This window comes from Scyliorhinus torazame, chromosome 1, assembly GCF_047496885.1.
Source record: "Scyliorhinus torazame isolate Kashiwa2021f chromosome 1, sScyTor2.1, whole genome shotgun sequence".
NCBI classification, from domain to species: Eukaryota; Metazoa; Chordata; class Chondrichthyes; order Carcharhiniformes; family Scyliorhinidae; genus Scyliorhinus; species Scyliorhinus torazame.
The window spans coordinates 389,850,393-389,872,920 of NC_092707.1; the positions used below are offsets into that span (position 1 = coordinate 389,850,393).

Sequence of the window (22,528 nt, forward strand, 5' to 3'; positions counted from 1 at the left end):
GAGTTTTAGGTGACCACAGGTTTACAGAGGGTGTGTGACCGGCCTAGAGCACATTAGTCAAGACCAGAGGTAACAAAGGGAGGGATGAGGGTTTCAGCAGCAGGTGAGCTCAGAGAGGCAAAGTCCGGCGATATTTTGGAGATGGAAAACGGGGGTCTCCGTGATGGCGAGAATACGAGTTTGGAAGGTCATCTCAGGGTCAAAAGCGACACCAATATTGGGGACAGACCGCTTCTCGGCCTTTTGGCTAAGATCAAGTGTAGTATCTGTTCTTATCAATCTCTGCCTTTTGGCTCAGATTCGGTAAGTCTCTCTTGTGGGGACCATGAATTGGATTCAATTTGAATTTGAATTGGTTTTTGGAGCAGGCGAGGAGCTGGATTAGGGGTTCGTCCCTGTCCACACTCTGAGCCCTGGCTTGGTAACTCAGAAAAAGTAAGTTAAAAAAAGGAGTCAGCAGCTAGGGAATGGAATTTGGAGAGGGTGCCGAAAACAATCTCTTCACGCATTCCAGTATTTAAAATTTTTTTTAAAAAAAAATTCTTCTTTTTCACATTTTCTCCCAAATTTACACCCAACAACAATAAACAATAATCAATACCAAATATGTCAATCCCCATATCAATAACAACAATCCCATCCTCCCACCAAACCCCAAACATCAGCCCGCATGTTTACATAAACAAATGACAAAAAGGAATCAGGGATTACCCGTAGTCACCAATTATACACACAGCGCCCATCCCCCCCAACCCTCCCACCCATCCCCCCCCAACTAATGTTCGATGTTATCCAGTTCTTGAAAGTGAATAATGCCCATGAATTGTAGAACCCCTCCATCCTTCCCCTCAGTTCAAACTTAACCTTCTCAAGAGTCAAGTATTCCAACAGGTCCCCCCGCCACGCCAGGCACAGGGTGGAGAGGCTGCTCTCCATCCCAGCAGGATCCGCCTTCGGGCGATCAACGAGGCGAAGGCTACGATATCTGCCTCCGCACCCGTTTCCAACCCTGGCTGGTCCGACACCCCGAATATGGCCTCCCGGGGACCCGGGTCCAGTTTCACGTGCACCACCTTGGAAATTACCCTAAAAACCGCCTTCCGGTAATCCTCCAGCTTTGGACAGGACCAAAACATATGAATGTGATTAGCCCCCCCCCCCCCCCCCCCCCCCCCCCCCCCACCCCGCCGTAACGCTCACACACATCTTCTACTCCTTCAAAGACTCGGTTCATCCACGCCCTCGTGAGGTGTGCTCTGTATACCACCTTCAGCTGTTTCAGCCCCAACCTCGCGCACGAGGTGGAGGCATTCACTCTCCGGAGCACTTCACACCAGAACCCCTCCTCCATATCCTCTCCCAACTCTTCCTCCCACTTTGCTTTGATCCCAACGAGTGGTGCCTTCTCCTCCTCCAAAATAGCTCCGTAAACCGCCGACACTACCCCCTTCTCCAGTCCCCCTGTCGTCAGCACCTCCTCCAGCAATGTGGAAGACATTCCAGTATTTAATGGAAGGAAATTTCTGCTCATCGAGAAATGGATGATAAATAGTCTGGTAACAATGGAGGAGTGGAAAGAGATGGTGGAGAGCTGGGTGTTGTTTGTGTATAGGTGAAAACTAATTCTATGATGTCACCACGTATATGAGAAGGCGGCAAGGAGAGATCCTCAGGGGACACCAGTGATAATGGTACAGGAGTGAAAAGAGAACCATTTTAACTGATACTCTGGCTACACTTAGATAAGGAGGTCCCTTAACATAGGACACTTACAATCCAAAACAGGACAATTTATAGTGGAGAACAAGGAAATGACGGAGCAATTAAACAACTACTTTAGTTCTATCTTCACAAAGAAGTCACATATCACTTCCCAGAAATGCGAAGGAATCAAGGGTCTAGTGAGAGGGAGGAATTGAAGGAAATTAGTATTATTAGAAAAATAGTGCTGGAGAAATTAACGGGACTGAAAAGGCTGATAATCTACATTTCCAGGGTGCTAAAGGAGGTGGCCATGGAAACAGTGGATGTGTTTGTTATCATAGGCGAGATTCTCCGACCCCCCGCCGGGTCGGAGAATCGCCGGGGGCTGGCGTGAATCCCGCCCCCGCCGGTTGCCGAATTCTCTGGCACCGGAGATTCGACGGGGGCGGGAATCGCGCCGCGCCAGTTGGCGCCCCCCCGCGCGATTCTCCGGCTCGGATGGGCCGAAGTCCCGTTGCTAGGATGCCTGTCCCGCCGGTGTGGATTAAACCACCTACCTTACCGGCGGGACAAGGCGGCGCGGGCGGGCTCCGGAGTCCTGGGGGGAGGCGCGGGGCGATCTGGTCCCGGGGGGTGCCCCCACAGTGGCCTGGCCCGCGATCGGGGCCCACCGATCCGCGGGCGGGCCTGTGCCGTGGGGGCACTCTTTTCCTTCCGCCTTCGCCACGGTCTCCACCATGGCGGAGGCGGAAGAGGCTCCCTCCACAGCGCATGCGCGGGGATGCCATGAGCGGCCGCTAACGCTCCCGCGCATTCACCGCCCGGCAATGTCATTTCCGCGCCAGCTGGTGGGGCACTTCCGCCAGCTGGCGGGGCGGAAATCAGTCCGTCGCGGGCCTAGCCCCTCAAGGTTAGGGCTCAGCCCCCCAAGATGCGGAGGATTCCGCACCTCTGGGGCGGCGCGATGCCCGACTGATTTGCGCCGTTTTTGGCGCCGGTCGGCGGACATCCCGCCGATACCGGAGAATTTCGCCCAAGATTCCAAAATTCTGTAGATTGTGGGACAGTCCGAGCAGATTGGAGGGTGGCAAATGTAACCCCACTATTTAAAAAAGGTGATCGGAAGAAAACAGGGAATTACGGAGCAGTTAGCCAAACATCAGTAGTAGGGAAAAGGCAAAAGTCTATTATAAAGGATGGGATAACAGGACACTCCAATAAGTACAGGCGCAACCTACTCAAATTCGCACAAGAAAATCCATATCTGGGATGAACCTTCTCTGGACTGCCTCCAATGCCAGTATATCTTTCCTTAGTTAATGGGACCAAAACTGTTCACGGTATTCCAGGTGCAGCCTAATTAGTGCCTTGTATCGTTTTAGCAAGCTTCCCTATTTTTGTACTCCATTCCCTTTGAAATAAAGCCAACATTCCATTTGCCTTCCCCATTACCTGCTGAACGACAGACTCAAAGGAGGGAGGGACAATATCTGAGGGAATCATTCACAGTATTGACTAACATAGGGATCAGGAGGGGAAGTTGGGTGGTCTGCGGTTCAGTGGGAATAGGGTCAAGGGAGCAGGGATTGGATCTCATGGACAAGATGAGCTCGACGAGTGCATGGAGTCAGATATGAGAGAAACTAGCCAAAGATGCAAGATCAAGACTAGGGCAGTGAGAAGCTTAGAGGTCAGAGCACTTTAAAAAATCACAACAGGCAAAGGGAATTTATGCCCAACAAATCAAATATTACGTTTGTGAGAATGTAACTAGCAGGGCTGGAAGGTGGAACCGGTGGGTGTAATATATTTGGATTTTTAAAAGGTGTTCAATAAAGCGGCACAAAAAAGGTTGTTGTGCAATACAAGGCCTCATGGGATTACAAGTAAAACATTTGCATGAATAGAGGGTGACAAAAGCAAATCGCCGCGGAGGTGTTTAGAAAGTGCCTCAGACGTCATCGCAATGATCCAAAAGCAAAATGAAAAGCTTGCGTTGAGAGAGCACCATGCACAACTTCAAGATGTCCCAAAATGATCTGCAACCAATGAAGCGTTTTAGAAGTGTCGGCACTGCCAACAATGAATGAAATTAGATGGTCAAATAGTACACAACGAGATACCTCCCACAATTAACATTTAACAGATTATCAGTCCATCTTTTTTGTGATGTTGATTGAAGGCTAAATAAAGTCAGGATATTGAGGAGGACTCCCTTGCCAACTTTTGAATTAGTGCCATGGATCTTTTACATCTACCTGAGGGGGCAGATTGATGGTTTACCATTGTATCTGAAAGATCTGACAGTGTAGCACTCCCTCAGCACTGCACTCCACTGTCAGCCTCGATGCTACGTCTCTCGAGTGGGTCTTGAACACACCACCTTCTGACTTAAAGTCAAGAGCTCGATCCACTGAGCCACGTACAATAAAGCCGGCCCAATTGGTGCAGGGATAATGAAATCAAACCTTCCTTTCCACACATGGTCACATCAGGTGGTGGCGAAGTGTGAGATACCTGGGGAACTGCAACGCAGCAAGAATTAGTCAAAGAAGGAATTCCACATCACTTACTTTTGAAACACCAAGTACACTAAGACCATAAGACATAGGAGCAGAATTAGGCCACTCGGCCCATCGAGTCTGCTCCGCCATTCAATCATGGCTGATATTTTCTCATCTTCATTCTCCTGCCTTCTCCCCATAACTCCTGATTAATCAAGAACCTATCTATCTCTGTCTTAAAGACACTCAGTAATTTGGCCTCCATAGCCTTCTGCGGCAAAGAGTTCCACAGATTCACCACCCTCTGGCTGAAGAAATTCCTCATCTCTGTTCTCAAGGATCATCCCTTTAGTCTGAGATGGTGTTCTCTGGTTCTAGTTTTTCCTACAAGTGGAAACATCCTCTCCACGTCCACTCTATCCAGGCCTCTCAGTATTCTGCAAGTTTCAATAAGATCCCCCCTCATCCTTCTAAACTCCAACGAGTACAGACACAGAGTTCTCAACCGTTCCTCATATGACAAGCTGTTCATTCCAGGGATCATTCTTGGGAACCTCCTCTGGACCCTTTCCAAGGCCAGCACATCCTTCCTTAGATATGGGGCCCAAAACTGCTCACAATACTCCAAATGGGGTCTGATCAGAGCCTTATACAGCCTCAGAAGTACCTCCCTGCTCTTGTATTCCAGCCCTCCTGACATGAATGCTAACATTGCATTTGCCTTCCTAACTGCCGACTGAACCTGCAGGACTGGCTGTGGTTTTAATCCCGGCAGTCCTGAAGTGTGGATATGACATCTCATGGAGTGAAAGCTCATGGAATCCCTACGCAGTGCAGAAGAAGGCCATTCAGCCCATCGAGTCTGCACCGGCTCACCAAAAGAGTACCCTACCTAGGCCCACTCCCCCGCCCTATCCCCGTAGCCCCACCTAAGCTGCACACCTTTGGACACTAAGGGGCAATTTTTATCATGGCCTATCCACCTAACCTGCACATCTTTGGACTGTGGGAGGAAACCAGAGGACCCGAGGGAAACGGGGAGAAAGTGCAAACTCCACACAGTCACCCAAGGCTGGAATCGGACCCGGGTCCCTGGTGCTGTGAGGTAGCAGAGCTAACCACTGTGTCACGGTGCCGCCCCTTGAAGGTCTATTGGCAGTCCCTGTTTATTAAATCCTGGCACACACTTATCCCTAAATACAATAACTAAATGACCCACTAACTAAAATAACTAACAAAATAAACAATGTCCAAATACAACAGAATTATAATAATCTTCTTTGAGCTTTGAAGAAAAGTCACATTGGATTCCAAACGTTAACTCTGTTTCTCTCTTCACAGATGCTGCCAGACCTGCTGAGTTTTTCCAGCTCTTTCTGCTTTTATTATAATAATGACATGGCTGGCTCACCAGGAAATGATTTGTAAACTGCTGAATGCATGTGGTCCCCAAATGAAGTGAGGTGCGGCCTGCTCAGTCCAGCTCCTGGTGGGCACAGACCCGTCACACAAAGATACCCATCAAATTCAGTATTAGCGGCAGCACGGTGGTGCAGTGGTTAGCACTGGGACTATGGTGCTGAGGACCCGGGTTTGAATCCCGGCCCTGGGTCACTGCCTATGTGGAGTTTGCACATTCTCCCCGTGTCTCCCCCCACAACCCAAAAATGTGCAGGTTAGGTGGATTGGCCACGCTAAATTGCCCCTTAATTGGAAAAGAATAATTGGGTACTCTAAATTTATATTAAAAAATTCAGCATTAGCATTTGTTTGCAATCCCCCCCCCCCAAACCCACCAAAGGTCAGAGGGTGGCTGTGGTAAATGGCATCCTTGTGGAGAAGGAACAGGAGAGTTGCTCTTCAGAAGTTACAGATGAAGGCTGGCCGACCTAGAGGGAATTTTATTCCTTATCACCGTTACAACCAGCATTGAGGGAACTTTACTCTGCATCTCACTGGCGCTGCTAGTGGTGGCAGTGTAGCTGTACTCTAGTTCCTCAGCCACTATTGCAGAGACAATGTTGTGTTTCAACCTGTTCAACTACCTTCCTTCCCAATATACTATTGAACTATAAATAATACTACAATTTATCCTATAGATATGTCATTAAACTTGATCTAATCAAGTCAGCATGCCTTCAGTCTACATACTATAGAATCATAGATTTGCACGGCAACATCCTGGTAAACATCCTCTGCCCCCTCTCCAAAGCCTCCACATCCTTCTGGTAGTGTGGCGACCAGAATTGTGCACAATTCTGGTCGCCACACTACCAGAAGAATGTGGCGGCTTTGGAGAGGGTGCATAGGAGGTTTACCAGGATGTTGCCTGGTCTGGAGGGTGTTAGCTATGCGGAGAGGCTGAATAGACTCGGACTGTTTTCATTAGAACGACGGAGGTTGAGGGGTAACCTGATCGATGTCTACAAGATTACGAGGGGCATGGATAGAGTGGATGGGCAGGCACTCTTTCCCAGGGTGGAGGGGTCAGTCACCAGGGGGGCATAGGTTTAAGGTCCGTGGGACAAAGTTTAGAGGAGATGTGCGAGGCAGGTTTTTTTTACACACAGGGTGGTGAGTGCCTGGAACACGCTGCCTGGGGAGGTTGTGGAAGCAGATACATTAACGGCGTTCAAAAGGCATCTCGACAAATACATGGATAGGATGGGTATAGAGCGATACAGCACTAGGAAGTGCTGAGGGTTTGGCCAAGAGTGACATCATGGCCAGTACAGGCGTGGGGGGGCCGAAGGGCCTGTTCCTGTGCTGTATTGTTCTTTGTTCACAGATGGAGGCCACTTGGCTCATGGTGACTGTTCTGTCTCCGTGAAAAAAACTATTTACTTCACCCCAGGACTCTGCTCTTTCCCCACTGAAAATTTGACACGTGGATGTACAATGTACGTTACACACTCATTTTGTCATGTCTTCAGGAAGCTCCTTGCTAGGGTGCCCAGTATGAGCCTTAAGCCAGTGCACGGAGCTTCAATCCAGTTTACCAGCTCTCTGAATTTTCCAGAGATTCCATTCCGCAAACCTTTTTCATTTCAGAGTACGTGTTAATTTTATATTTCAGCCTTCTTCCAACTTTTCTTTTGCTGTGATATTTGAAATATAATTACCCTCTCATCTTCCACAAGTGTCACTGGGCACCAGCCAAGTGGTGACTCTTCAAGGGCCAGGATGTAACCCTGCACCTTTGACCTATGTCCTATAGTTCATTATGAGGTGGTGTGAACTGAGCACTAGATGGAGTGTACTCTCCGCATGGTTCTCAGACTGGGCTGCTTTAGCACAGGGCTAAAGAGCTGGCTTTGAAAGCAGACCAAGGCAGGCCAGCAGCACGGTTCCTGTAACAGCCTCCCCGAACAGGCACCGGAATGTGGCGACTAGGGGTTTTCACAGTAACTTCATTTGAAGCCTACTTGTGACAATAAGCAATTTTCATTTCATTACCTTTTTTATGTAAAGAAGTCGTCTCATTATCAGATTCCATTATAAATTTGTAAAAACAAAGCTGGAAGCAGCTGAAACTATCCCTTTGGGGTGTGGATTGCCTAATGATAACTGACTTGTGTTATTGCATGGCGAAGGCACTGTTGTATTCCCATCACACAAAAATAATGTCTCCGAGGCAGTTGTAGCTCGGGGTGAAAACAGAAGTAAAATAAATGGTCTATATTGATGTCTCTTAGTAATGTTCAAATGGGCTCCAAATGGGCTGCCCCCGGTCATTAATCTCACTTTCAATGTTCCTGCTTCTGTTATACGCATAGTGTTTGAAGACAATAATTCATTCTCAATAACTACCGTGTCCATGAGTTACGTGCTTGTCATGGCTGTGAATCAATTGCTGTAACTCACTCTCACCGCCTGTACATCCTTGATGTATTTATTGCCGCACACTTTCCACAATTGTACCAAACTGCTGGAAAGATTCATTTTCAACGATTGAATAGGTTTCTTTCTCTTGTGCTGTCAGATAATGTCGCCGCTTAATGCGGTCATATGTTACATTCATGTCACTCTCTGCTTGCAGGTTACACAGTATTATCCCTCCACTCTCCATCCCCCACCTCACCCCCAGCAAGCATCAAGTATGGCACCCTGGGGGTGGGGGGGGGGGAAACGGCGGCATGGTGGCACAGTGGTTAGCACTGCTGCCTCACAGCTCCAGGGATCGGGTTCAATTCTGGCCTCGGGTGACTGTCTGTGCGGAGTCTGCACTTTCTCCCCGTGTGTGCGTGGGTTTCCTCCGGGTGCTCCGGTTTCCTCCCACAGTCCAAAGATGTGCAGGCTAGGTGGATTGGCCCTGATAAATTGCCCCTTAGTTTCCAAAACGTTAGTAGAGTTACTAGGTTACGGGGGTAGGGTGGAGATGTGGGCTTAAGTAGGGTGCTCTTTTCAAGGGCCGGTGCAGACTCGATGGGCCGAATGGCACTCTGCACGGGTTTGATGGTGCGGAGTGTAACCCCAGGTGAAACCTGGGATTCAAAAGTACTCAGGTGCACCCTGAAGTCCTGATCAAGTTGTCAACTGAAGCACAAGTTTGTGAATCTTGCTATGTCTTGTCGTACAGTCAAAACATTGAATGGGCGCCTTCCAAGATCCATTTTGACATACATTTATGACGGATGGCACAGTGGCGCAGTGGTTAGCACTACTGCTGATTTGTTATGTTGTAGGTGTAACATAAGCGGCTTCCTTGTGCTGCACTTGACAAAGGAAGATTCAGATGTGGAGATAACTTCAACACGTTCATTAAACTATTTACACTTCTATACTCGGGTTCGACACTACTGCTAATCCTACTATAGCTACCCAGACTGACTAACCAGTTGCTGCAATCCATGTGGTGGGTCTAATATTGAATTTTTAAAAGATTTCTTCTGCTCTGGCACCGGCGATGGTGAGGAGAAGCTCTGTTTTTTCTGGATTGGCCACTTCTTCTAGTTCGGCTGCCACCAGGAAGATTTCAAACTTTTGCCGGAATGCCCGCCAGTTTTCGCAGAGATCGCCGTGGCACTGGAGCTGCTGCGGAACCCGGATCTCGAACATCTTGCCTGGGTATCGTTGCTGGTTGTCACTGTACGCTGAAGTATGGCTATCTGGATTGAAACAGTTCAGTCCTGGTACCATGATTTGTTATGTTGTTGGTGTAACATAAGCGGCTTCCTTGTGCTGCACTTGACATAGGAAGGTTCAGATGTGGAGATAACTTCAACACGTTTATTAAACTATTTACACTTCTATTACTCGGGTTCGACACTACTGCTAATCCTACTATAGCTACCTAGACTGACTAACCAGTTGCTGCAATCCACGTGGTGGGTCTAATATTGAATCAACCCTGTGTCTGTCCTCACTGACTGTCTCCACTGGAAAGAGGCAGATCATGTGTGTGGTGTCCTTTATATATGGGTTGGTGTAATGCCCCCCTGTGGTCGTGTCACCTCCTTGTGTATCGTGAATGTCCATTGGTCGTATCCTATCTATCTGATCTATTGGTTGAATGTGTGTGTGTGATGTTTCTGGTGCTCCCTCTAGTATCTAGTTAGCCTACATGCATTTACATTGATGCACATCACCACAACTGCCTCATAGCGCCAAGGACCCAGGTTCAATCCCAGCCCCGTGTCGCTGCCTGTGTGGAGTTTGCACATTCTCCCCGTTTCTGTGTTGGTCTCACCCCCACAACCCAGAAATGTGCAGGGTAGGCGGATTGGCCACGCTAAATTGACCCTTAATTGGAAAAAAAATTGGGTGCTCAAAATTTATGAACAAAAACTTACATTTATGGAACACATTTAATGTAGAAAAATCTCGCAACGCACATCCCAGTTCTGTTAAATCTCGCAACGCACATCCCAGTTCTGTTAAATCTCGCAACGCACATCCCAGTTCTGTTCGCAGCCAGAAAAAGAGAAACATTTGCACTTATGTAGCCCCCTCACCACCATTGTGCTCTTCGGTCAATGGGGTACTTTATGAGGTGTAGTCACTATTGTACACAGCAAGATCCCACACAACGCAATGTGATAACGTCCAGGTAATCTGTTTAATGATGTTGGGTTGAGGGGCAAATGTCGGCCAGAACCCCGGGGACAACTCCCCTACTCTTCAAGATATTGCCATGGAAGCTTTTACATCCATCCCAGCAGACAATTTAACATCTCATTCGAGAAACAGCACCTCTGCCTGTGCAACACTCCCTCATAACTGCACTGGAACATCAGCATTGAGTTTCGCACTCGAGCCCTGCAGTGAGTCTTGAACCCCGAACCTTGTAATTCAGAAACACAAGCAGTACCAACTGAGCCACGCAGCTAACACGTCAGACATGAACGTCAAACCACAGAAGGGAATAATAGGAGCGGTGAGCAAAAGATTGGAAGAACCATAAGATAATAGGAAACAGGAGTGGGCCATTCAGCCCATCAAGCCAGTTCCGTCGTTCAATAAGATCGTGACTGGGCTTCCGGTTGCGGCTATGCGGAGCTAAGTCGCACATTCGGTAGCTCCCACTAGAAACAGACTTTTGTGCTCTTTTTAGAGCCCGTAACGGCGCTTGCTCGACATTTCCCGGTGTGGGTAGGGGACAGCAACATTCCCCCAATACTGTATGGCTTGGACCAGGAGTGGGGCGATCCAAAACGTGGCAGTGAAGCAAAAGAAGGTGCGACGGAGGAAGACCAAGATGGCGGCAGGTGGATGCAGTGGGCGCAGGAGCAGCAGGAGTTTCTTCAGCGCTGCTTTAGGGAGCTGAAAGCGGATCTGCTGGAGCCGATGAAGGCTCCAATCGATAAGCTGCTGGAGACCCAGACGGCCCAAGGGGCGGCAATCTGGGAGGTCTGGCAAAAGGTCTCTGAGAACGAAGATGAGATCCCAAGCCTAGCGGTGAAAGTGGAGGCGCACGAGGCGCTCCATATGAAAATGGCAGGAGAGGTTCGAGGAGATGGCGAACCGGTCGAGGCGGAAGAATCTGCGGATCCTGGGCCTCCTGGAGGGGCCGGAGGTGGGGGCCTACGTGGTCACCATGCTGAATTCGCTGATGGGAGCGGGGTCCCTCCAGGGGCCCCTGGAGCTGGAGGGGGCCCACCGAGTGCTGGCGAGGAGGCCCAAGCCCAACGAGCCACCGCGGGCGGTGCTGGTGCGGTTCCACCGGTTTGCTGATGGGGAGTGCGTGCTAAGGTGGGCCAAGAAGGAGCGGAGCAGCAGGTGGGAGAACGCGGAGGTCCGGATCTACCAAGATTGGAGCGCGGAGGTGGCGAAGAAGAGGGCCGGGTACAATCGGGTGAAGGTGGTGCTGCACAGGAGGGGGGTGAAGTTCGGCATGCTGCATGTGGGTCACCCATAAGGACCGACATCATTATGTTGAGTCCCCGGAGGAGGCGTGGGCCTTTGTTCAGGCCGAAAAATTGGACTCGGACTGAGGGTCGGGGGGTTGCGGTGAAGGGATGGTTGTGGATTATTGTGTTGTATTTTGAGGGGGGGGGTTCTTTGTTCTTTGTTGGTTCTTTGTTTTTTGGGGGTTGGTTGGGCACTGTTTCGGTTGGGTCCGCCGGGTGGGCTGGTGGTGGGGGGTAGGTAAACGGCTTGGGGGGTTGATGGCCGGCAGGGGGGGGATGGGGCCCCGCGGGGGGGGGGGGGGGGGTGAGGCCTGAGTTGGGGGTAAGGGGACCGGGCCTGAAAAGGGAGCTGCGCCAGAGGAGGCGGGGCCGCGCGAGTGGAAAGCACGGGCTTTTTACCGCGCTAAGGGCTGAAGAGGGCGGGGCCGGAGCTAGGAAGCGAGGGCTTTTTCTCATGCTGGGAGTGAAAGGGGGAGGAGGAGAGCCTGCTGGTGGACAATGGGAGGGGGGTGGGGAGGGGAAGTTCCACACTGGGGGGGGGGGTCGAGGGAGTGGCCGGGGTCAGCAGGAGTCGCTGACTTACTGGAGTGCAATGGGGGGAGCAATGCAGCTAGTGGGGGGACCTAGCTGGGGGGAACCGGGTTGCTGCTGGAATGGCCAAGGGGGAGCTGGTGCCGGTAGAGGGGGTCGGGGCGGGGGTCTGCCGCTGTGGGGAACGGGTCGTGCAGGGGGCGCGGGCACGTGGCTGGCCTAGGAAGGGATATGGCTAGTCGGCGGGGGAGGGGGGCAGGCAGCCCCCTGATCCGGCTGATAACCTGGAACGTAAGGGGACTGAACGGGCCGGTCAAATGGGCCCGGGTGTTCGCGCACCTGAAGGGGCTGAAGGCAGATGTGGCCATGCTTCAGGAGACACACCTGAGGGTGGCAGATCAGGTAAGGTTGAGAAAGGGGTGGGTAGGCCAGGTGATTCATTCGGGGTTGGATGCAAAAAATCGGGGGGTGGCGATCTTGGTGGGGAAGAGAGTGTCGTTCGAGGCGTCGAGCATCGTGGCAGACAATGGCGGTAGTGATGTGATGGTAAGTGGCAAGCTGCAGGGGGAGCGGGTGGTGTTGGTCAATGTATATGCCCCGAATTGGGACGATGCGGGTTTCATGCGGCGTATGCTGGGCCGGATTCCGGACCTGGAGACAGGGGGCCTGATAATGGGGGGGGGGGGATTTCAATACGGTGCTGGACACGGCGCTGGATCGCTTCAGGTCAAGGATGGGTAGGATGCCGGCGGAGGCCAAGGTGCTGAGGGGGTTCATGGACCAGATGGGAGGGGTGGACCCATGGAAGTTTGCGAGGCCGGGGGCCAGGGAATTCTCATTCTTCTCCCATGTCCACAAGGCCGATTCCGAGGGTGGAAGATACGGAGTAATAGGCGATAGCCATTTCCGATCACGCTCCGCATTGGGTAGACCTCGAGTTGGGGGAGGATAGGGACCAGCGCCCGCTGTGGTGCTTAGAGGTGGGGTTGTTGGCGGACGAGGAGGTGAGCGGGCGGGTCTGAGGGTGTATAGAGAGGTACCTGGAGGCTAACGACAATGGGGAGGTCCAAGTGGGGGTGGTCTGGGAGGCGCTGAAGGCGGTGGTCAGGGGAGAGCTGATCTCCATTAGGGCCCATAAGGAGAGGAGGGAGAAGAGAGAGAGGGAGAGGCTGGTGGGGGAGATGGTGAGGGTAGACAGGAGGTACGCAGAGGTCCCGGAGGAGGGACTGCTGAGGGAGCGGCGTAGCCTCCAGGCTGAGTTCGATTTGTTGACCACCAGGAAGGCGGAGGCGCAATGGAGGAAGGCGCAGGGGACGGTATATGAGTATGGAGAAAAGGAGGGCCGGATGCTGGCGCACCAGCTTCGGAAGCAAGAGGCAACTCGGGAGATCGGGGAGTTAAGGATGGGGAGGGAGCACGGTGCGAAGTGGGGTGGGTATCAATGGGGTCTTCAGGGACTTTTACGAGGAACTGTATCGGTCCCAGCCCCCACTGGAGGAGGGAGGGATGGGTCGCTTTCTGGACCGGTTGAGATTCCCGAGGGTGGAGGAGGGGCAGGTGGCGGGGCTGGGGGCGTTGGAGGAGTTGGCTAAAAGGATAGGAAGCATGCAGGCGGGGAAGGCACCGGGGCCGGATGGGTTCCCGGTCGAATTTTATAAGAAGTATGCGGACCTGCTGGGCCCTCTGTTGGTAAGAACCTTTAACGAGGCAAGGGAAGGAGGGGCTTTGCCCCCGACGATGTCTCGGGCGCTGATCTCTTTGATCCTAAAGCGGGACAAGGATCCCCTACAATGTGGGTTATACAGGTCGATCTCACTCCTAAATGTAGATGCAAAGTTGCTGGCAAAGATTTTGGCCATGAGGATAGAGGACTGTGTGCCACAGGTCATTCACGAGGATCAGACGGGGTTCGTGAAAGGGAGACAGCTGAATACGAATGTACGGAGGCTCTTGAATGTTGCCGGCGGTGGAAGGGGAGGCGGAGATAGTGGCGGCGATGGATGCGGAGAAGGCCTTTGATAGGGTGGAATGGGGGTACTTGTGGGAGGTGGTGAAAAGGTTCGGGTTTGGGGAGGGGTTCGTCAGGTGGGTTAAGTTGCTGTATGAGACCCCGGTGGCGAGTGTGGCCACGAACAGAAGGAGGTCAGAGTATTTTCGGTTACACTGGGGGACGAGGCAGGGGTCCCCCCCTGTCCCCCCTGCTCTTTGCGCTGGCAATCGAGCCCCTGGCCATGGCGTTGAGGGAGTCGAAGATCTGGAGGGGGCTGGTGCGGGGTGGGGAGGGACATCGGGTGTCGCTCTATGCGGACGACTTGTTGTTATATGTGGCGGACCCGGTGGGGGGGAATGCCGGAGGTGATGAAGATTCTCAGGGAGTTTGGGGATTTCTCCGGGTATAAGCTCAATATGGGGAAGAGCGAGTTGTTCGTAGTGCACCCAGAGGACCAGGAGAGGGGGATTGGCGAGCTCCCACTAAACAGGGCGGAGAGGAGCTTCAGGTACCTGGGGGTCCAGGTGGCTAGAAGTTGGGGGGCCCTGCATAGGCTTAACTTCACGACGCTGGTGGAGCAGATGGAGGAGGAGTTTAAGAGGTGGGATGTGCTGCCACTCTCCCTGGCGGGTAGGGTGCAGTCAGTTAAAATGACGGTGCTCCCGAGGTTTTTGTTCCTGTTCCAGTGCCTCCCCATCCTGATCCCTAAGGCCTTCTTCAGGAGGATTAATAGGAGCATTATGGGGTTTGTGTGGGCGCAGAAGACCCCGAGGGTCAGAAGGGTGTTCCTGGAGCGGTGCAGGGATAGGGAGGGGTTGGTGTTGCCTAACCTCTGTGGGTATTATTGGGCCGCCAATGTGGCGATGGTGCATAAGTGGGTGATGGAGGGGGAGGGGCGGCATGGAAGGGGCTGGAGATGGCGTCCTGTGTGGGCACGAGCCTGGAGGCGCTGGTGACGGCGCTGCTGCCGCTTCCTCCAACGAGGTATACCACGAGATGGTGGTGGCGGCTACCCTCAAAATTTGGGGGCAATGGAGACGTCACAAGGGGGAGGTGGGGGCCTCAGTGTGGTCCCCGATACGGGGAACCACCGGTTTGTCCCGGGGAGAATGGACGGAGGGTTCCTGAGTTGGCACAGGGCAGGTATTAGAAGGATGGGGGAACCTGTTTGTGGACGGGAAGTTCGGGAGCCTGGGTGAGCTGGAGGAAACGTTCGGGCTCCCCCCTGGGAACACCTTCAGATATATGCAGGTAAGGGCGTATGTTAGGCGGCAGGTGGTGGCGTTCCCACTATTGCCGCCACGCAGGGTCCAGGACAGGGTGCTTTTGGGATTGTGGGTTGGAGAGGGGAGGATCTCGGCAACGTATGAGGTGATGCAGGAGGAGGAGGAGGCCTCGGCAGAGGAGCTAAAGGGTAAGTGGGAGGAGGAGTTGGGAGAGGAGATTGTCAAGGGGACGTGGGCGGATGCCCTGGGGAGGGTGAACTCTTCCTCCTCTTGCGCGAGGTTCAGCCTGATACAGTTTAAGGTGCTGCACCGGGCACACATGACCGGGGCAAGGATGAGCCGGTTCTTTGGGAGTGAGGACAGATGTGTTAGGTGCTCATGGAGCCCAGCAAACCACACCCACATGTTCTGGACATGCCCAGCGCTGGAGGACTTTTGGAAGGATGTAACGAGGACGGTGTCGAGGGTGGTAGGATCCAGGGTCAAGCTGGGCTGGGGGCTCGCAATATTTGAGGTGGCAGAGGAGCCGGGAGTGCAGGAGGCGAAAGAGGCCGGTATTCTGGCCTTTGCGTCCCTGGTAGCCCGGCGAAGGAAAGGTTTTGAGAAGGTAGAATGATGGGGTGAGGTGTGCTGAGGGTGGGGCCTGGGGATACAGGAGACTAGAGTTGGAGAAACAGAGTGTTGGTGGAAAGTTGTAGGGCTGGAGGAGGTCACAGAGCCCAGGGGAGGGTAAGGCTACGAACAGATTTAAACACAAGGATGAGATTTTTAAATTTATGGAGGAGTAGGAGCCTTTGGTAAGTCAATGATCACAGCAGTGACGGCTGTACAGCTCCCACAGCAGGGGACAGAAGGGGTGAGCAGAATTCTGTATGAGGTTTATAAGCCGAGCTCTATGATTGAGCAGATGCTGTCCCGGGAGCTGGAGCAGAGAACCACAGCCCACAGTATAACTTTGCTCTAGTTGCCTGCGATCCATGCTCTGTAGCTTAGAGCCACTCACTTCCCAGGTAGTATAAAGGCGGCGGTGGGCACAGACCTCTGTACTTTGTGTCAGCTTTGGTCAGTTTGGCATCACTTACAGCCATCAGTGCTATCACAAGTCTAGATCTCTCTTGTCACCACAGTGACGGAAGTGGAGAAATGTACATTCACTCCAGCAAATGTGTCAATTTGGCTCGGCAACGTCTAACAAATAACAAGCCATTCCTGAAATGAACATTATTTTTCATTTGAAACAGTATTCACTAATTATCCATCACTTCTGACCGGCAATGGCTTTTTGCACCAGGGGACATGAATAATTTTATGCCATTATTGTCGATTTTAAATCATTCAACAGTTTTTGAGAGGATGGAATTGGCTCCTGCAGGGTAGACAATGGACCTGCTCCTGCAGTGAGTGACATTTATATTAAAAAAAACGGTTATTAATGTCTCTCCCACAGAACTGCGCAAAAACTGGCATAAAGTCATGGGCTCTTTATAAACTGAGCTTCTCTCGTGAGTTTAGATATTAGAACTTGAATTGCCCAAAGAAAGATGGTGACCATGCCTCATCACAGAATTGTTACAGCACACGAAGAGGCCATTCAATCCACGGTGCCTGTGTTGTCCCGTTGGAGGAAGTGCTGCTCCCCAACCTTCTCCCCATTACCCTGTACATTCTTCCTTTTTAAACATTAATCCCATTTTTTCTTGAATGCCTCCACCAAACTCTCAGGCAGTGCATTCCATATTTATTTATTTATTTTTTAAAATTTGTTTTTATTCAAAATTTTTTACAAAATTTTACAATCCACCACAGAAAGAATGCAACAAAACATAATAATAATAATAAAGAAAAGCGAATTAACAAACTGAACAAAACAAGGTGGGGTATCTGCCCTTTACCAGTGAAATCTATCCACCACCCATACCGCCGCGCCCCCTCTCTCCCCCCCCTTCTGGGTTGCTGCTGCTGCTGACCTCCACTTAACGTTGCGCGAGAAAGTCAAGGAGCGGTTGCCACCGCCTGGAGAACCCCTGCACAGACCCTCGCAAGGCAAACTTTATCCTTTCCAAACTAGAAACCCCGCCATGTCACTGACCCAAGTCCCCACATTTGGGGGTTTTGCGTCCCTCCACATTAACAAGAGCCGTCTCCGGGCTACCAAGGAGGCAAAGGCCAGAACTCCGGCCTCTTTCGACTCCTGCACTCCCGGATCATCCTATACCCCAAATATCGCTATCCCCCAGCTCGGTTTTACCCGAGTGTCCAAGACCTTAGACATAGCCTTTGCAAAGCCTTTCCAAAATTCTGTAAGTGCTGGGCATGCCCAAAACATATGGACATGGTTTGCTGGGCTCCCTGAACACCTCACACACCTGTCCTCCACCCCAAAGAACTTACTCATTCTCGCCACTGTCATATGCGCCCGATGCACCACCTTAAACTGAATCAGGCTCAGCCTGACGCAAGATGAGGAGGAATTGACCCTGCCCAGCGCATCTGCCCACAGGCCCTCATCTAGCTCCTCACCCAGCTCCTCCTCCCACTTGCCCTTCAGTTCTTCCACCGAGGCCTCCTCCGCCTCCTGCAGCTCCTGGTATATGTCCGATACCTTTCCGTCCCCTACCCACAAGCCCGAGACCACCCTGTCCTGTCTCCTCCGGGCCGGTAGCAGCGGAAATTCCCCCACCTGCTTCCTCACGAAAGCCCGGACCTGCAGGTACCTAAAGGTATTCCCTGGGAGCAACCCAAATTTCTCTTCCAGCGCCCTCAGGCTAGCAAAAGTCCCGTCAATAAACAAGTCCCCCATCCTTTTAATACTCGCTCTGTGCCAGCTTAGGAACCCACCGTCTATTCTACCTGGAATGAACCTGTGGTTGTTTCGTATCGGGGTCCAGACTGAGGCCCCTACCTCCCCCTTGTGCCCTCACCACTGACCCCAGATCCTCAATGTCACCATCACCACCGGGCTCGTGGTGTACCGTGTCGGCGGGAGCGGCAGCGGTGCCGTTATCAATGCCCCCAGGCTAGTATCCCTGCAAGACGCCGCCTCCAACCGTTTCCACGCCATCCCCCCCTCCCTCTACTACCCTTTTCCGAATCATGGATATATTCGCTGCCCAATAATAGCTGCAGAAGTTCGGCAGCGCCAGCCCACCCCCACCCCGACTGCGCTCGAAGAACAGTCTCTTTTTTTTAATATAAAATATTTTATTGAAAATTTTTGGTCAACCAACACAGTACATTGTGCATCCTTTACACAATATTATAACAACACAAATAACAATGACCTATTTTATAAACAGAAAATGAATAAATAATAAATAACAAAAATGAAAACTAACCCTAATTGGCAACTGCCTTATCACAAGTAACACTCTCCAAAAATATAATTTAACAGTCCAATATATAATTATCTGTAGCAACGACCTATACATATTATACAGTATATATTAACAACCCTGAGAGTCCTTCTGGTCCCTCCTCCCCCCCCCCCTCCCACCACCACCCCCCCCCCCCCCCCCCCGATCCTGGGCTGCTGCTGCCTTCTTTTTTCCATTCCATCTATCTTTCTGTGAGGTATTCGACGAACGGTTGCCACCGCCTGGTGAACCCTTGAGCCGACCCCCTTAGAACGAACTTAATCCGCTCTAGCTTTATAAACCCTGCCATGTCATTTATCCAGGTCTCCACCCCCGGGGGCTTGGCTTCTTTCCATGTTAGCAATATCCTGCACCGGGCTACTAGGGACGCAAAGGCCAAAACATCGGCCTCTCTCGCCTCCTGCACTCCTGGCTCTTGTGCAACCCCAAATATAGCCAACCCCCAGCTTGGTTCGACCCGGACCCCCACTACTTTTGAAAGCACCTTTGTCACCCCCATCCAAAACCCCTGTAGTGCCGGGCATGACCAAAACATATGGGTATGATTCGCTGGGCTTCTCGAGCACCTCGCACACCTATCCTCCACCCCAAAAAATTTACTGAGCCGTGCTCCAGTCATATGCGCCCTGTGTAATACCTTAAACTGAATCAGGCTTAGCGTGGCACACGAGGACGACGAGTTTACCCTGCTTAGGGCATCTGCCCACAGCCCCTCCTCGATCTCCTCCCCCAGCTCTTCTTCCCATTTCCCTTTTAGTTCATCTACCATAGTCTCCCCTTCGTCCCTCATTTCCCTATATATATCTGACACCTTACCATCCCCCACCCATGTCTTTGAGATCACTCTGTCCTGCACCTCTTGTGTCGGGAGCTGCGGGAATTCCCTCACCTGTTGCCTCGCAAAAGCCCTCAGTTGCATATACCTGAATGCATTCCCTTGGGGCAACCCATATTTCTCGGTCAGCGCTCCCAGACTCGCGAACTTCCCATCCACAAACAGATCTTTCAGTTGCGTTATTCCTGCTCTTTGCCACATTCCATATCCCCCATCCATTCCCCCCGGGGCAAACCTATGGTTGTTTCTTATCGGGGACCCCCCCAAGGCTCCAGTCTTTCCCCTATGCCGTCTCCACTGTCCCCAAATCTTCAGTGTAGCCACCACCACCGGGCTTGTGGTGTAGTTCCTCGGTGAGAACGGCAATGGGGCTGTCACCATAGCCTGTAGGCTAGTCCCCCTACAGGACGCCCTCTCTAATCTCTTCCACGCCGCTCCCTCCTCCTCTCCCATCCACTTACTTACCATTGAAATATTAGCGGCCCAATAATACTCACTTAGGCTCGGTAGTGCCAGCCCCCCCCTATCCCTGCTACGCTGTAAGAATCCCTTCCTCACTCTCGGGGTCTTCCCGGCCCACACAAAACCCATGATGCTCTTTTCAATCCTTTTTAAAAAAGCCTTCGTGATCACCACCGGGAGGCACTGAAACACAAAGAGGAATCTCGGGAGGACCACCATCTTAACCGCCTGCACCCTCCCTGCCAGTGACAGGGATACCATATCCCATCTCTTGAAATCCTCCTCCATTTGTTCCACCAACCGCGTTAAATTTAACCTATGTAATGTGCCCCAATTCTTGGCTATCTGGATCCCCAGGTAACGAAAGTCCCTTGTTACCTTCCTCAACGGTAGGTCCTCTATTTCTCTACTCTGCTCCCCTGGATGCACCACAAACAACTCACTTTTCCTCATGTTCAATTTATACCCTGAAAAATCCCCAAACTCCCCAAGTATCCGCATTATTTCTGGCATCCCCTCCGCCGGGTCTGCCACATATAGTAACAAATCGTCCGCATACAAAGATACCCGGTGTTCTTCTCCTCCTCTAAGTACTCACCTCCACTTCTTGGAACCCCTCAACGCTATCGCCAGGGGCTCAATCGCCAGTGCAAACAATAATGGGGACAGAGGGCATCCCTGCCTTGTCCCTCTATGGAGCCGAAAATATGCAGATCCCCGTCCATTCGTGACCACGCTCGCCATCGGGGCCCTATACAACAGCTGCACCCATCTAACATACCCCTCTCCAAAACCAAATCTCCTCAACACCTCCCACAAATAATCCCACTCCACTCTATCAAATGCTTTCTCGGCATCCATCGCCACTACTATCTCCGTTTCCCCCTCTGGTGGGGGCATCATCATTACCCCTAACAGCCTCCGTATATTCGTGTTCAGCTGTCTCCCCTTCACAAACCCAGTTTGGTCCTCGTGGACCACCCCCGGGACACATTCCTCTATTCTCATTGCCATTACCTTGGCCAGGATCTTGGCATCTACATTTAGGAGGGAAATAGGTCGATAGGACCCGCATTGTAGTGGGTCCTTTTCCTTCTTTAAGAGAAGCGATATCGTTGCTTCAGACATAGTCGGGGGGCAGTTGTCCCCTTTCCTTTGCCTCATTAAAGGTCCTCGTCAATACCGGGGCGAGCAAGTCCACATATTTTCTATAGAATTCGACTGGGAATCTATCCGGTCCCGGGGCCTTTCCCGCCTGCATGCTCCTAATTCCTTTCACCACTTCTTCTACCTCGATCTGTGCTCCCAGTCCCACCCTTTCCTGCTCTTCCACCTTGGGAAATTCCAGCCGATCCAAAAAGCCCATCATTCTCTCCCTCCCATCCGGGGGTTGAGCTTCATATAATTTTTTATAAAATGTCTTGAACACTCCATTCACTCTCTCCGCTCCCCGCTCCATCTCTCCTTCCTCATCCCTCACTCCCCCTATTTCCCTCGCTGCTCCCCTTTTCCTCAATTGGTGTGCCAGCAACCTGCTCGCCTTCTCCCCATATTCGTACTGTACACCCTGTGCCTTCCTCCATTGTGCCTCTGCAGTGCCCGTAGTCAGCAAGTCAAATTCTACATGTAGCCTTTGCCTTTCCCTGTACAGTCCCTCCTCCGGTGCTTCCGCATATTATCTGTCCACCCTCAAACGTTCTTGCAGCAACCGCTCCCGTTCCTTACTCTCCTGCTTCCCTTTATGTGCCCTTATTGATATCAGCTCCCCTCTAACCACCGCCTTCGGCGCCTCCCAGACCACTCCCACCTGGACCTTCCCATTATCATTGAGTTCCAAGTACTTTTCAATGCACCCCTCACCCTTAGACACACCCCCTCATCTGCCATTAGTCCCATGTCCATTCTCCAGGGTGGGCGCCCTCCTGTTTCCTCCCCTATCTCCAAGTCTACCCAGTGTGGAGCGTGATCCGAAATGGCTATAGCCGTATACTCCGTTCCCCTCACCTTCGGGATCAACGCCCTTCCCAGCACAAAAATGTCTATTCGCGAGTAGACTTTATGGACATAGGAGAAAAACGAGAACTCCTTACTCCTAGGTCTGCTAAATATCCACGGGTCTACACCTCCCATCTGCTCCATAAAATCTTTAAGTACCTTGGCTGCTGCCGGCCTCCTTCCAGTCCTGGACTTCGACCTATCCAGCCCTGGTTCCAACACCGTATTAAAATCTCCCCCCATTATCAGCTTTCCCATCTCTAGGTCCGGAATGCGTCCTAGCATCCGCCTCATAAAATTGGCATCATCCCAGTTCGGGGCATATATGTTTACCAAAACCCCCGTCTCCCCCTGTAGTTTGCCACTCACCATCACGTATCTGCCCCCGTTATCCGCCACTATAGTCTTTGCCTCGAACATTACCCTCTTCCCCACTAATATAGCCACCCCCTGTTTTTCGCATCTAGCCCCGAATGGAACACCTGCCCCACCCAACCTTTGCGTAGCCTAACCTGGTCTATCAGTTTCAGGTGCGTTTCCTGTAACATAACCACATCT

At 51.7% G+C, this 22,528-nt stretch overlaps 1 pseudogene; it reads left to right on the plus strand.

Annotated features, from left to right (window-relative positions):
• Positions 1 to 227: 227 nt before the first annotated feature.
• On the plus strand, positions 228 to 438 carry LOC140430790 (U2 spliceosomal RNA; annotated as a pseudogene).
• The last annotated feature ends 22,090 nt before the right edge of the window (positions 439 to 22,528 follow it).